Here is a 13,853-nt window from a genome sequence, read left to right as displayed (position 1 = left end):
GATGCTCTGTTGCTTGGATTCACAGTCGCGATAATAATCAGTGGGGTTATATTTTGTCCTGTGTTTGGTCCTTAATGTGCTAAGTGACTTTTTAAAGCCACGGTATGTATATAAAGGTGATGGCAATCAAATTGCGTGTTGGCGCACCAAGAAACGTAATTACAAGTCAATAGAATGTTAGTTCTTGTTAATGCAAGATGATAATTACTTACAGGACAAATTATTCTAAGAGTCAAAACTTTGTGCCTTGATACTGTTGATATAATAATCATGAATTGAATGATTGATACCAAGTGAATGCATTATCACAATATAAGCTTTCTGTTTGGTTGATTTGTTATTTTAAGTCCACTATATGCACAGAAAGGCTAATCAGAACTGGACCTACAGTATAAAGTGGGATCCGAACCACTGTGGCATGTCTCTCAATCGGGCATTGAACACGGGACCCCTTAATTACCACTACGCCATCGGGAAGGGCCGCCTATAATCTTTCTGAACTTTGTCATGGTTATTATCCCTCTTTTTTGCTAATGTAACTTTCATTACATTGATCAATACGTACAGTCATGGACATTTCTGGGTTGTAACGACCTTATTAAAAGTCAAGCCAGGGGTGCTCGAGACTATAAAACTATGCTAGAAAATAGGTAAAACATTTTTGTACAATTTACCTATTTAGTACGGACATCTTTCTCCACTACTAATTATGTTTTGATTTCTGAATAACTAAGAATTAAGGCTGAGAGTTGTGAGTTGTAACGATTCCATTGACTCAATTGCTACAACCCAGAAGTGTCCGTGACTGTACAACTTTGCAAATTAATGCTGCGTATTTTACTTGTAACAGGTGATATCATTATTACAATTGAACTGTTTGCACGCCTCTTTACGTTCTGTTTGCACGAGTATTTGTTTATTTTAACATCGATCTTTACATTTTACATTAGTGGCGACGATGCAGCGAATGAAAATTACATGAAAGAACAAAGAAACTCCTATTCACTTGGAAATAAATAAATATTTGCTCCCCACATGTTTACTCTGTTCCTTGTTACATCTATAACAGGTTCCTATAAAATAATCCATTGCTTTGTGTATTAGCTGGAATTCAACTATGAAGTGTTGCCACTTACAACAACTTATACAGCTGAAGTTGAGCATCGGGTGAATCGATTCTATAAGCTATCGGCCAAGGTCATAAGGCAATGAACATTGATTATTACGAGTGAGGTAACATATGCACACACATTTCAAAGGAAATATTGGAGCATTAGAAAAACATGACGCTACCAATTCCACAGAGTATTTTGTGTACAATCTGAGGACGTTGAATAATTCCTTAAACTCAATACAAATAGTTTTTGCCTTCATGAAATAACTATAATTGTGGATATATTTATTGTTGTGACAAATATCCACGTCTTTATGACTGAAGTCTCGAACGACACCCAGGGGGTCGTACAAAGTATCGTCTCGGTTTAACAAGAAGCTATCTATCTCTCGCTCGGTAAGAACTACGGATGGATACAAAATCCGGATAACGGATATCCGAATTATCCGTTTCGGTTGCAACGGATAACCCGGATAACCAAATATCAAGCCTACAGATTTGATGAAGTATTTGTAGAAAATCCGTCCAGTGACGAATAAAAGAGTATGTCGATAGCCCGTAAAACGGATAAACAATACGTTGTCCCAACAGAACGTACCAGCGACAAAACGTACCACTCGGGTTTTCGCGACGAAACGTACCACTCAGATAAACACCTACCTTTAAAATATTTACTCCGCGACAAAACGTACCACCTCAAGGAAAACGCTTGAACATGTCAGACATTCCAATACGGTGCGCAACCTGCCACCCGTTTGTGGAGTTAGGTTAGGTTAGAACTGACAACTGAAATAAAGATCGAAAAAAAGACGAAAAGATAAAAAAATGTGGACGACAGCTTAACCACAGCTGAATTTAAACACGCCAAAATAGCTATATATACATTATATAGTAATTTTGCCAGTCCAAAGCCTGGATAACGTGTGATGGAAATCAGCAAAACTAGAGAAAATCTTAATTTCGGTAAATGATTTTGTTGCCGTCCCATCAAGTGGTACGTTTTGTCGCATCGCAAATATTTTTAGACTCATTAGAACACCCTTCGCAGGTAGCCGCTCAGGTGAAAGGTACGTTTTGTCGGTGGTACGTTCGGTCGCCATATCAAACAATAAGACTGTCCGGATTATGCACACATTCGGATATCTGGACATTTAGAATAATATGAATATCCAATCATTTCGGATAATCAGAATATCAGGACAATTCGGATATCAGAATATCCGAATTTGGTCATTCCTACTATCAATTCCTACAGGAAATACTGAAATATCGACAAAACTTCAACCATTGTATCTTCGGCAACCACAAAACTTTGTATAGACTATACCCTGTCCCAGCTAACTTTGGAGTAAGGCCGCGCATTGCGTCAGAGTAGCGGGAGAAATACAGTGGCCAGAGCGAAGCTGTACACGCTGCTGAAAGGCCGGTAACTGCAGCCACTTTCCTCTCCTTCACGCAACACCGTTCCCTGTCGTGTGTTTATTGCTGGAGCCGTCTCGCGTCCCTACTTGCGCAGAGACTTGTTTTCGTTCGCCTGCTCCACAGTTAGCTGGGACAGAGTATATAATGAAAACGGTGTACCAACGAGAAAATTATAATTTTGATTCTTCAAAAATGCAGTGTTTTCTGCAGAGTGTTGGATCTGTCACAGCAATGCGAGAGGCTTTAAGCCTCTGATAAAATGAAACACACTGCGAATTCTTTCATGTCGTTGGTGCAGCACGCTTCCCCTTCGTGTTTTCTCCAGTCTATCGAAATCGTGCGGTTTTTAGTATGAGAGAGGAAAAGAAAGGGGGGAGGGTCTTTCTCGGACAGAGGCAGCCATTACAGTTCTCTTTCAACAGGATCCGAGCATTCATCATTCTTCCATCTAAGCTTTCAGCGAGTTGGCAACAGGATAACTACAGCCCGGCAAAGGAAGTGTTCCTTTATTTAAGGAGAAAGGAAGAAAACCATCACTTCACCATTGTTCAGGGGGGAGAGATTCCATTACTGCTCCTCTCTTCTAGCCCTGGAATCTTTTTCTCGAAGGAAGCTGGAGACCCAGACATGTGTCAGGAAGTGAAAAGATGACCAGCGGAGTTGATAAAAGCATGTCACACAAAAATTGAAAAAAAAAGGAGTATTCTTTCTAACAAAATAACACATCCAAAATTCTCAACTTTTTCATTTGATTGATTTAGTTTATTTTACTTCGCTTTCCTTCCACTCTTGGCTAATTGCGAAGATGGGGATGAGTGGATATGATGAAATTGGACACTCACAAACACCCATGCCGGGATTCGAACCCGGGACACCTGGCGTCGTAGCGCAGGTCGGCTTAACTTCATGACTTTTAATTAACCTTGTTTTCGTTTTTATTAATCTTTATTTATTCAACCCTCACTTAGGAAAAGTTGGAAATTAGCAATTAAGTAACCAAATATTTGCTGAAAAAACCCTACAAAAACGCCAGTTAAGATGAAAACTGAAGCTGTATTGAACACGAGAATTAGACTTGCTTTATCTATTAATGCATCCTGAACTGCATTTGGCAGACTAGCGAGGCTCTGGCGTCTGGACTCATAGCCAGTATAATCTTATGTGGGGCTCGTGTTGTCGTCGCTATATATTTGTGATTATCCCTTACCACCATTCATCCTCACCTTCGCGATTAGCCAAAGGGAGCATAAAAGTGTAGTAAAATAATCTAAATCAATCAGTCATTGTGACAACAAAAATTCTTCACCACAAGTATAATTTCTTAACACTATTATTATTGACTTCTTGACCTACTTGTTGATTTCTTTAGTGAAATTCAAAACCCACCATCTCTTGCCTTATTCTTTAAATCTTTCATCTCACCCATCCTTGAATACTGCTCCCCTATTTGGACAATGGCCTCAAAAACCAATCTTACCAGAATAGATTCTGTTCTCATTTACTTTCTTGCCATTGTATACCTTCTTTCCGACATGTATCCAAATCAAACACCATGGCTGCTCTGAATATTCACTCTTCATCCTTTCGTCGTGATCTAGCCGACATGAAATTTTTGTACAAGATAAAAATGGCAAAATTAGAACTGATCTCCTAATCAGTGAATTTACACTTAGGGTACCCCAAAAGCAAACGCGCAACCTGCAACTCTTCCATAACCCAACCACTAGGCTATCCCTTCTACAACGCTCCTTGTTTTACAGGCTGCCAGAAATCTACAACAAACTTCCCCTGGATGTAGATATTTTCCTTCCAGAGAGTATTTTCTTAACATTACTGACCAAGAACATGTAAATCTATCCCATCTTGTTATTGTTTTTATCTTTCGTTTCTACAAGGGTTGGATATAAAGTAATGGCAACACTGCTGTCCCGTGAAAGGGGCGAGTCACAGCGCCACAACCGTTTCGTGGTTGATAAAGGAATGTCAGACGAGGAAGTATAGTGAGTAGGGTGCGATTGTATGTTATTCAGTCACAAACAGCAGTGCTCTGAAGCAGAGGACGAGAGTGCAAGCGCCCTAACAATATGGTTAGGCAAGAAGAACAACGTCTCTTAGGCAGACGGTTAACGCAGCCTACTACTGCACCTTCTTGCAACACCACCTTCGTCTCGCATTAAGAAGGAATCGACGGCACGTTCTGGCACGGTGTCCCATCATCCTGCTTGACAATGCAAAGTGTCACACTGCGAACACTGTGACGGCGCTCCTGCATCACTGGTAGTGGGAGGTACTGGAACATCCGCCGTATTCACCGGTATGAGACCGTGTGATTACGACCTTTTTGCCAAAATGAAGGAACCACTGGGCGGGAAGCACTACGACACGCGCGAAGCCATCATACGTGCTATAGGGCGGTCACTGCGGGACATCGACAGAGATGGACGCGCTGACGGTGTACGACGCCTTCCATACGTGTGGCAGAAGGTCGTAGAGATGGGGGGGGGGCGATTACATTGAAGGAATGTAACACGTGCTCCTCTGCCAATACAGTCAAGTAGCAATTATGCCAGTGTTGCCATTACTTTTTATCCAACCCTTGTATTTTATGCTGTTTCAGTGTAAAATGGCCAAATAAGACTGTATCTGAAACTCGGAGTAAATAAATAAATAAAATAAATACTTCTTCTTGACACTCATGACTTTCTTGACTAGACACCCTGTTTAATGTTACTCTGAAGATTGTATGTGGAGCAGTACCTTTACTAGGTAAAGAGTCTTAGGGTACTAACCAGTATTAAAAAAAGGACCCTGTCCATCGCTATCTAAAACTACAAGAGCTATAGAAACAAAATTTGGTGGGCTGACAGACAGACCTTCCAAATAACAACGCAAAGTTAAAACGAAAGAGAAAAGGTAATGGGTAAATTTAATGTCTCCGTCGATATGCCCGTCTGTCTGTCGGATGTAAAAATATTACAGGAACACGTCCTGGACGAATAGAAATAGAGTTTAGAAAATTAGAAAAACTACTGAGACAAAACTTTTGTAATATAAATTATCATTATTAGTTCGTTAAAATATGTCAACCGTACCGTGTGGTTGAATACATCTAGAAATCGTTGCTGCTTCTTGACGCTCGCCAGGAATGTGGGATGAGGTACCGGGAAACAAGCTTCGTTCTATCAAGCCCACCACTGCAGTATGGCGTTCCTCATACAAGTCGAGAAGTCATTTTAAACCGGCTCCGTATTGGGCACAGCCGTTTCGCTCATGGTCACTTGCTGAAAGGGCTGCACCCTCCAATGGGTCGAGTTTGTAAAGCATTTTAAGAATTCGGCAAATTCTTATTGAATGTGCCGATTTTACTCTATTCAGACGGAGTCTTTAATCTTCTAAATTGCTTAAATTCAATGTTGGGAGATGATGAAGGTGCTTTAACAATTGTATAAGTTTTTGAGAAGAACGGGCCTGTTACACTGTTTCTGACAAAGTATTTAGTGTGTCCCTATGTTTTTTTAATGTGTTATGTTTGTCCTGTACAGGGCCCTTTACAATCTTGCACTTTTAACACTTCTCAAGGGGCTCTTTACACCCTCGTTTTCAACATTATGGTAAGGGTTTTACATAAGACGATGTCTTTCTCGTATACTTTGAAGGGTGCAAAATGGCCGAAGCACCCAAAATTTTTTAACTCATCCGTAGCGTCTAAACTAAGCATCAAAATGAAAAAAGGTTAATAAAATGTATTTCTCCTAGTGACTTACATGAACCTTTTGCGATCGTTAGAGCCGTTGCCGAGTTCGCGTCTGCCGTTAACGGTGCTTTTAGCAAAAGGCTGAGTTTACTTATTTTTCGTACGATTTCTGGTAGAATCCGTGTCAGTGGATTTTTCAAGATCCGCTGAAGATTGCCGGTGTTATGTGCTTATTAGACGCTGTTTCCAGCGCTTCAACCGGACCCCTTGACGAAGAGATTAGCCTATCGAGTTTTGACGCCAGGGGTCCCGGGTTCGAGTCACGCATCGCGCATTATTATTTATTTCTAGACTCAGGACGAGATCGAGGAAAACCTCGCACGAGACGAAACAAACTAAGCGTAGCTTCATTTGAAATGTGCACAGCATGCACGGTGCAATGCACAACAGCATAAAAAAAATTGTATGGGTATCGGAAAGTATCATTTGGAATTTATTTACCGATATCGGCCGATATTTTTCCAATTATCCTGGAAATTATGTAAAATTCGAAGTTTCTCCTAATTTTCACCAGTTTTGTGTCCAAAAACTTAATTTGTGAAAACATAACGTGTAACTTAATATTCTAATGTAATCTTTTATATATTTTAAAACAGAAATCTTGGGCAATTGATGCATATAATTAAGAGTCGAATACTTACACACTATTGTTAATAAATATTTTTAAGAACTTTTAATTATTATAATTTTCAAGTATCGGTATCGGTTCAAAGTAGTATCGGCTCAGCCCTAAAAAAAAAAAAAAGTATTAAATCCTCAAATATGCTTTGTCACAGGATAATAATATACGGTGGAACTAAATCGAAATATTAACGCCAGGCTCCGACTGGGAAATGAAATCCGATAGGATTTTCTCAACGGTCGAAAGGCAATCCATTATTCAACGCACCTGACAAAAAGTGATGCCGGCAATTAGCTTAAAACGAAAAGCGAAGTAAGGTTCCATTTCCTCCAAGACAACGTCCTCCCACTGCCGTTGCAACGATGGAAACTTGACAGAAAATCAATAGGATGTACTGTTTTATCCGTGATATACTCCTGAATTTGCTCAAAGTTTCCGGCTACGATTAAGGAAGATCTTTTAGGAATTCTCCAGGCACTGCAGATCCGAAACTGGAATTAAGGTCTCTGAACATTGATGGAAGTGTGCTGTTATTATCTTAGACGGTAGTACAAACAATTTTCCACATTCCTAGAAGAAACAGAGCGATTGAATGCAAAAACTTCTGAACTAGAGGTACACACACATTGGCGAATTAACGACTTTAAACTGCTGGTCCAGTCTCGATTAACCTATCTGTGCCTAAAGTGGACTTAAAACAACAACTCAAACTCTTGCATGTACAGTCAGGGACACACTTCTGGGTTGTAACAATCCCAATGCAAATCAATGAGATTATTACAGTCCAGACTGTACATGCTCCAGTGCATCCGCCAAAATTGTCGATATCATTCCGACTGTGTCAACTTTCAATAAGGCACGAAAAAAATATATTTCTTAAAAGTTCACTTTATATTCGTTTATAACACCATTAAGCGTTGTTTCCATGATTATGAAAAACTAAATATGCTGACCAAGGTAGTAATTTATTTTATTAAAAACACACTAAAACGTAACGTTTCAACCTTCTAGCAACGTCTTCATCAGACTCTGTATCAAGTACAAAAGTAACAAGATACACAAAAAGGGCATTATATATACACACAAACATTACTCCCTCCAGACTATTAGAAAGTTGTTAGGAACTTTCTAGCAGGTGGCTTTCACTTTCCAACTGTACTTTCACCTAAAAGGCTAAAGTTATATATGACATTGAAGAAGCAGTGCTCCATATAAAAGAAGAACCAGAAAGAGACAAGATTAGAAGAAGAACAGCAGCCATACTGAAAAAAGAAATGGGAAAACAAGGAAAAGTAGATAATTTGAGTCAAAAAGAAAGGGAAGGGATGAAGAAAATCAAGAAAAGAAATGATGTGGTGATACAGCAGGCAGATAAAGGAGGAGCAATTGTGGTGATACAGCAGGCAGATAAAGGAGGAGCAATTGTGGTGATGGAAAGAGAATGGTACGAGAGGAAGTTTGAAGACCTAAAAGAAAATGGATATGAGGAGATTTGTGGAACAGGAGAAGAACAAACTATAAAAGAAAGAATCATTAAAGACTGTAGGAGGAGTGGATTCAAGAAATGCATAAAGGAGACAGGAAGACTACCAAGTTTGAAAGGCTTTCCAAAGATACACAAAGAGGAGATAAAGTTAAGACCAGTAATGAACTGCAGAAACAATATTTTGGAACCCTTTGAAAATAAATTAAAGAAAGTTATTGAAGTGTTAGTAACACAGCAAGAAAGCAGAGCAATTAAGAACAGTGAACAAGTAGTAGACCTCATAAAAGGACTTAAGTTAAATAAGATGAAGACGACAATGTTTAGCTCAGACGTGAAAAGTATGTTCCCGAGCATCAAGAGGGGACACGTTTTGGACATTATTAAAAAGAGAATGGGACAAGAAATTATAGGAGAATGGGATAGTGAAAGGGTAGTGAAGGTGCTGGAAACCATTTGGAATAACGGTTACAGTATAATGGGAGACGAGAGAAACAGGACATGACATAGAGTGGGATGAGGCTAAGCAGATAGGAAGGGAGAAGAGAATGCTAGTGAGAAAATGGAAGGAAGCCAAGGAAATAGAGAAGAAAGGTGAAGAAGACATAATGAACTGGAATGGGTGACTGACGTTAAACAAAGAATGGAAGAAGGTGTTAGAAAGAGTGGAAAGGACAAGAGAGAAAGAGGAGAGGAGAAGGGAGAAAAATGAAGGAAAAAGAGCGTGAGATATTCTATATGAATATCTCTTCACATTCTATATGAAAGTAATTATGTTTAGCCTTTTAGGTGAAAGTACAGTTGGAAAGTGAAAGCCACCTGCTAGAAAGTTCCTAACAACTTTCTAATAGTCTGGAGGGAGTAATGTTTGTGTATATATAATGCCCTTTTTGTGTATCTTGTTACTTTTGTCTGTTGAAGACCTTGCTAGAAGGTTGAAACGTTACGTTTTAGTTTATGTTTTTAATAAAATAAATTACTGCCTTGGTCAGCATATTTAGTTTTTTATATTAGTATACGCTAATTGGGACCGGGGCCTCTGTGATGACGTACTGGGAACGTTGTCGCCTTCCAATCAAGGGGCGGAGACTACGCATGTGGTTCGGATCCCACTTTAAATGTACATCTTTTACGGACATAAAGTCACTTATACTTTGAATCTGGGACGCCTTGAAAAACGTAATGCAAGAATAATATCCTTACAATCAAGCCAAGATATTTGGTTACAAGGTGGATTGACTTAAATCACTTTAAAGAAATCATTTACACAATACTGTATATAAGGATTTTGTAGATATCAGAATCACTTTTAGTGAATGTACTTTAATCTGGTAATTATTTGACGGTGTTTATTAGGCTATGAGAAAGAAAAAGGAAACAACATATACACAGTGCAACAATTTGAAATAGAGACTGATTTTTTCGGCAGATGGTGCCACTGTGCAAGCGTTCTGTGGTGCGAACAAGTAACGGGTAATCGACGCAGAGCTTGTTGACCTTGAGCGACATTGCCGCTTGTGGCGTTGTTGAATGTGGGCACGTGTCGTGAAAATGCGTCGTGATTTCAACATGGAACAAAGAGCAAACATCAAGTTTTGTGCGCTCTTGGGTAAAACTACTGCGAAAACGTTTCACATGTTGTAGCAAGTCTATAGGGACAATTGTTTATCCTATACGCGTGTATTTGAATGGCTCAGGCGTGTCAGTGAAGGACGGGAGCCAATTGAACACAACGAGCATCCAGGTGTAGCAGGGACGGTAAGAACAGCAAAATTGGTTGAGAAAGTCAGGAGAATCATTATTGAAAACTGAAATTTCAGACAGACTGTTACTGCTGCATTTTATCTTAGAGGTACTGAAACGTTTGGTGCAAGTAATAACACGTGTGAGGTCCGAGTATCGGGATTATGGCAGCTGGCGTCTGCTTCATGACAGTGTCCCAAGTCGCAAGACTGTGATTGCGAAGAACTTTTTGGCCCTAAATCGACTGTTGTCACACCCTGCCTACTCACCGCATCTGGCTCCGTGTGATTACTTTTTTCCTAAACCAAAATCTGCACTGAAACGTTCCCACTTTTATGATGTACCAACAATGAAGAAGGCTACGACATGATTTTAAAAAGCGTTACACAAAACTAATTCCAGCAATCCTTCCATGCACAGGTAGGCATTGCGCTACGATGTGTGGATGCAGGAGGGTCCTACTTTGAATGATCCAAGATAAGTAACTTTCTATGAAGAATTGTTTATTTTTTACAGCATCAGTCCAGATTTCAAACTGATGGACTGTGTATGTCCTGATGGAGTGTTCATGCGAAAGGAAATATACAGTAATACGTAAACTGTAAACACATTTAAATTTCTCTCGATATAAATTTCAACAATTTTTATGGGCAAAAATAGCAAACGCATTGTGTAGAATAATATACAAAATACTAATCATGTCAAATCGTTAATAGCGTCATTATCACTAAAGTGTAAATAAACATGGCAGCTGATATTTTGCAAACTATCATTAAATAAAATTGTTAAAGACTATGGAAATATTTAAAATTACAATTATATAGTACATCCAGAATGTTTTAATTTCACTGGAAGAAAAGTTATTGAAATTATTAATACTCCCAACAAACATTTCCATGATTTTTATGCACCCTGTTAAGTTAGTTGCAACTGCCAACAAATGTCAGGATACCGACTATAGATGTGAACAAGTAATACACAAATAATTTTCTGGACCTAGAAACAATGTGGCCTTTCTAAGCTCAGAATATTCCCTTTAAGCGGGCAATTTCAGTTTCCTTATCTATGGAAACCCTACAATAGTAATACGATAGCATGGCCTTCCTCAAACTAGGAAGCTTATGAATATTTACAAACACTTGCGTCGAATTTCAGACAGCGGTGACAGTTTGCACTCGACATGTCACCTTGCGTGTCCCTTAAGATTTCCTACGATCGAAGCTCATTTGGCCAATCTTTTTCTGGAATTTAATGCAGACACACACCGAAAGAAGATCGCGTGGGATACAAGGAAAACGTTAATGTAGTTGGTTAATAGGGAAAGATCTGGCACTTTGCCAGCTTGGTGGCATTACAGGATAATTCAGAGAAATTATCTCTCGTAGATGCGTGAGTAATCTCAGTGGTGGTGTTTCAGAAATAATTTTCTTGCTCATTGTTCTCGGAGTTCCATCTCCTCTCTTAACCCAGGCTACTTAATGCCTGCCGTCTCTTATTTTGTGCATCTGTTCCAATTGTTCGTGGATTTTGTATATTATGGACACATCAGCACTCAGGTTATTTTTGCCCGTTACACACAATACGAGGATAGCCCTTAAGTATAACATAACTGAGGACAGAGCCTCAAAATAAAGGAAAATATGTCTTAAAAACTTCCTTACTTAAATTTTGAAGCTTTCCTGGCGACAAATGATGAACAAATTCTGGCTGGCTGCTTCTAGATGACTAAATTTTCTTGTTTGCTTGGCAGTAGCCTTGTTTGTTTGTAGTTTCATGCGGGCTCTGGTGGTGGAGTCCATCCATTCACTGTCTCCGTGCTCAAGTTTACGGCGTGTGGAGTGTACTCTTTCCCTTACCAGCGTCATGCTGGTGCGTCTCAGTGTCTCGCTGGTAGTTGGATTCTTGGGAGTATTTTAGTGTGGGATGATATTCTTGTCTCTGCATCTCAGTACGAAAGCTAAGCTTCATAGTAGTTTCGCTTTCTTGATGCGATGTAGCATTTCCTCCCCGTACAGGTATTTGAAGCTTTCCTAGCGACGAATGATTAACAAATTTAAACTCAAGTTTAAAACTAATTCATTAATTCATTTAGTGCTTAACATGAGCTAAAACTATGGTATCTCTCACGACTTAAATATACCAATTCTCTTCATCTGTGGTCGCTCGGATTTATTAAGAAGATACACCTTCTTATAGTGATAGAATTTTGATTTAATTTTTATTGAATATTACTTTTCTACCACTTTTGGCTAATCGCGATGATGAAGATGAATGATGAAGGGACACTTACAAGCATGCCCAGCACGGGAATCGAACCCGGGACACCTGGCGTGGCAGCACACTGTGCTAACCACTTCCACACGGAGATCAACAGGATAGTGATAGAACACAAAATAGTTTGCAATCCGGAAAAGTCTCATATTTTGCCAAAACATGTAAAGATCCTGTAGAATTATATAAATTCTCTATTCCTGGTGGAAGAGCAAGCAAATAACATAATTTGGTCGATATCGATTATACTTTATGTGCAAAATAAATCTTATGCCTTCAGGGCGAAGGTTGCCAAAATATGCAAAATGAACATGCTTCCTGACCCGGGTTCGATATGCGGTGGATCTCACTTTGAACTGTAGGTGTAGTATCGATTTGCCTTCGGTAAATAAAGTGCTCAAAAACAAACTGAAACATGTTTTCAACTACATTTTCGTCAAAGTAAAAAAAAAAAAAAAAAAAAAAGGTTTTGAAATGTCTTTTCAGTAAACATGAATTTAGTTACGAATCATCGGTTTAATGATGAAATGTGAAGTTGCCAGATTCTGTGTGAAGCTAGATAGTTCCTTGTTGGCCACAGAATGAATGCACAGTTTATCTGCAGTTTGAGGCATTTGTTGGGAAAAATCCAACACTAATACATGTATTGGCTTGTCGCGCGGTTAAGAGATAATAGCAAACTCGATGTTTCAGATACAATCTGATGTGGATTTTCTTAAATGCAGGCTCGTAAGTGTAATAAACAATTATACCTAATGTGTTGTGTATTTTGAAGTTTTGCTTTTAACCATTCGAAATCGACTTGTAATCTAAAAGTATAAAGAATAATGCTTCATCCTTTAATAAAGGATCGACCCCAAGGGACATTCAAAGCAAGTATGTTGTTGGAATACAAACACAGAAGAAATAGCTGTCTCCTTTTCCTGGCGGAAGAACACAGAACACGCAAATAACATAACCGGTCGATATCGACAGCAAAGCAAGACACGCACATTGAAACCGCCGGCCCACGAGGCATATTATGTAGGGAATGCCCACGAGAGTCAAATACGCACGTATTCAATGGGACGACGATAAGCTTACAACAACACGCTTACCTTCCCAAATCCTCTGCTTGGTTCACTCGGAAAACAAGCTCTTCGATCGAATCGACACTTGGTCGCTTCAGATGAAAGTTGCTGGATTTTAACCCGTCCATCTCACACACATTTTGGGAGTCGAGCATTTTGGTACCAGGCTAATTTGGTGCAAGCACCAGGGGCGCCGACTTGTCAAAATTATTGGGGCGCTCTGATCACTGAAATAAATAAATGAATGAATGACTCACTCCCTCCATTTTTTAAAAATAAAAATTACGTCTTCGAATAGCAGTTTTTAAGCAGCTATTATATTCCTCATGCAAATGAAATGTAACATGAAAAACGTGTGTCTGCTCATTTGCTTT

General features: G+C 39.2%; 2 protein-coding genes across 2 annotated transcripts in view; both read right to left on the bottom strand.

The window, feature by feature from the left end:
* LOC146004954 (E3 ubiquitin-protein ligase ZNRF2) overlaps positions 1 to 13,853 on the bottom strand; it is a 309,378-nt gene that overhangs the window by 74,425 nt on the left and 221,100 nt on the right. The gene's annotated exons all lie outside the window — the stretch shown is intronic.
* The window catches only part of Prp16 (ATP-dependent RNA helicase l(1)G0007), a 400,014-nt gene that overhangs the window by 214,933 nt on the left and 171,228 nt on the right, over positions 1 to 13,853 (bottom strand). The window lies entirely within an intron of this gene.

Source organism: Lepisma saccharinum, chromosome 22, assembly GCF_977018435.1.
Source record: "Lepisma saccharinum chromosome 22, izLepSacc3.1, whole genome shotgun sequence".
NCBI classification, from domain to species: Eukaryota; Metazoa; Arthropoda; class Insecta; order Zygentoma; family Lepismatidae; genus Lepisma; species Lepisma saccharinum.
This window is presented reverse-complemented; position numbering and strand designations above follow the sequence as displayed.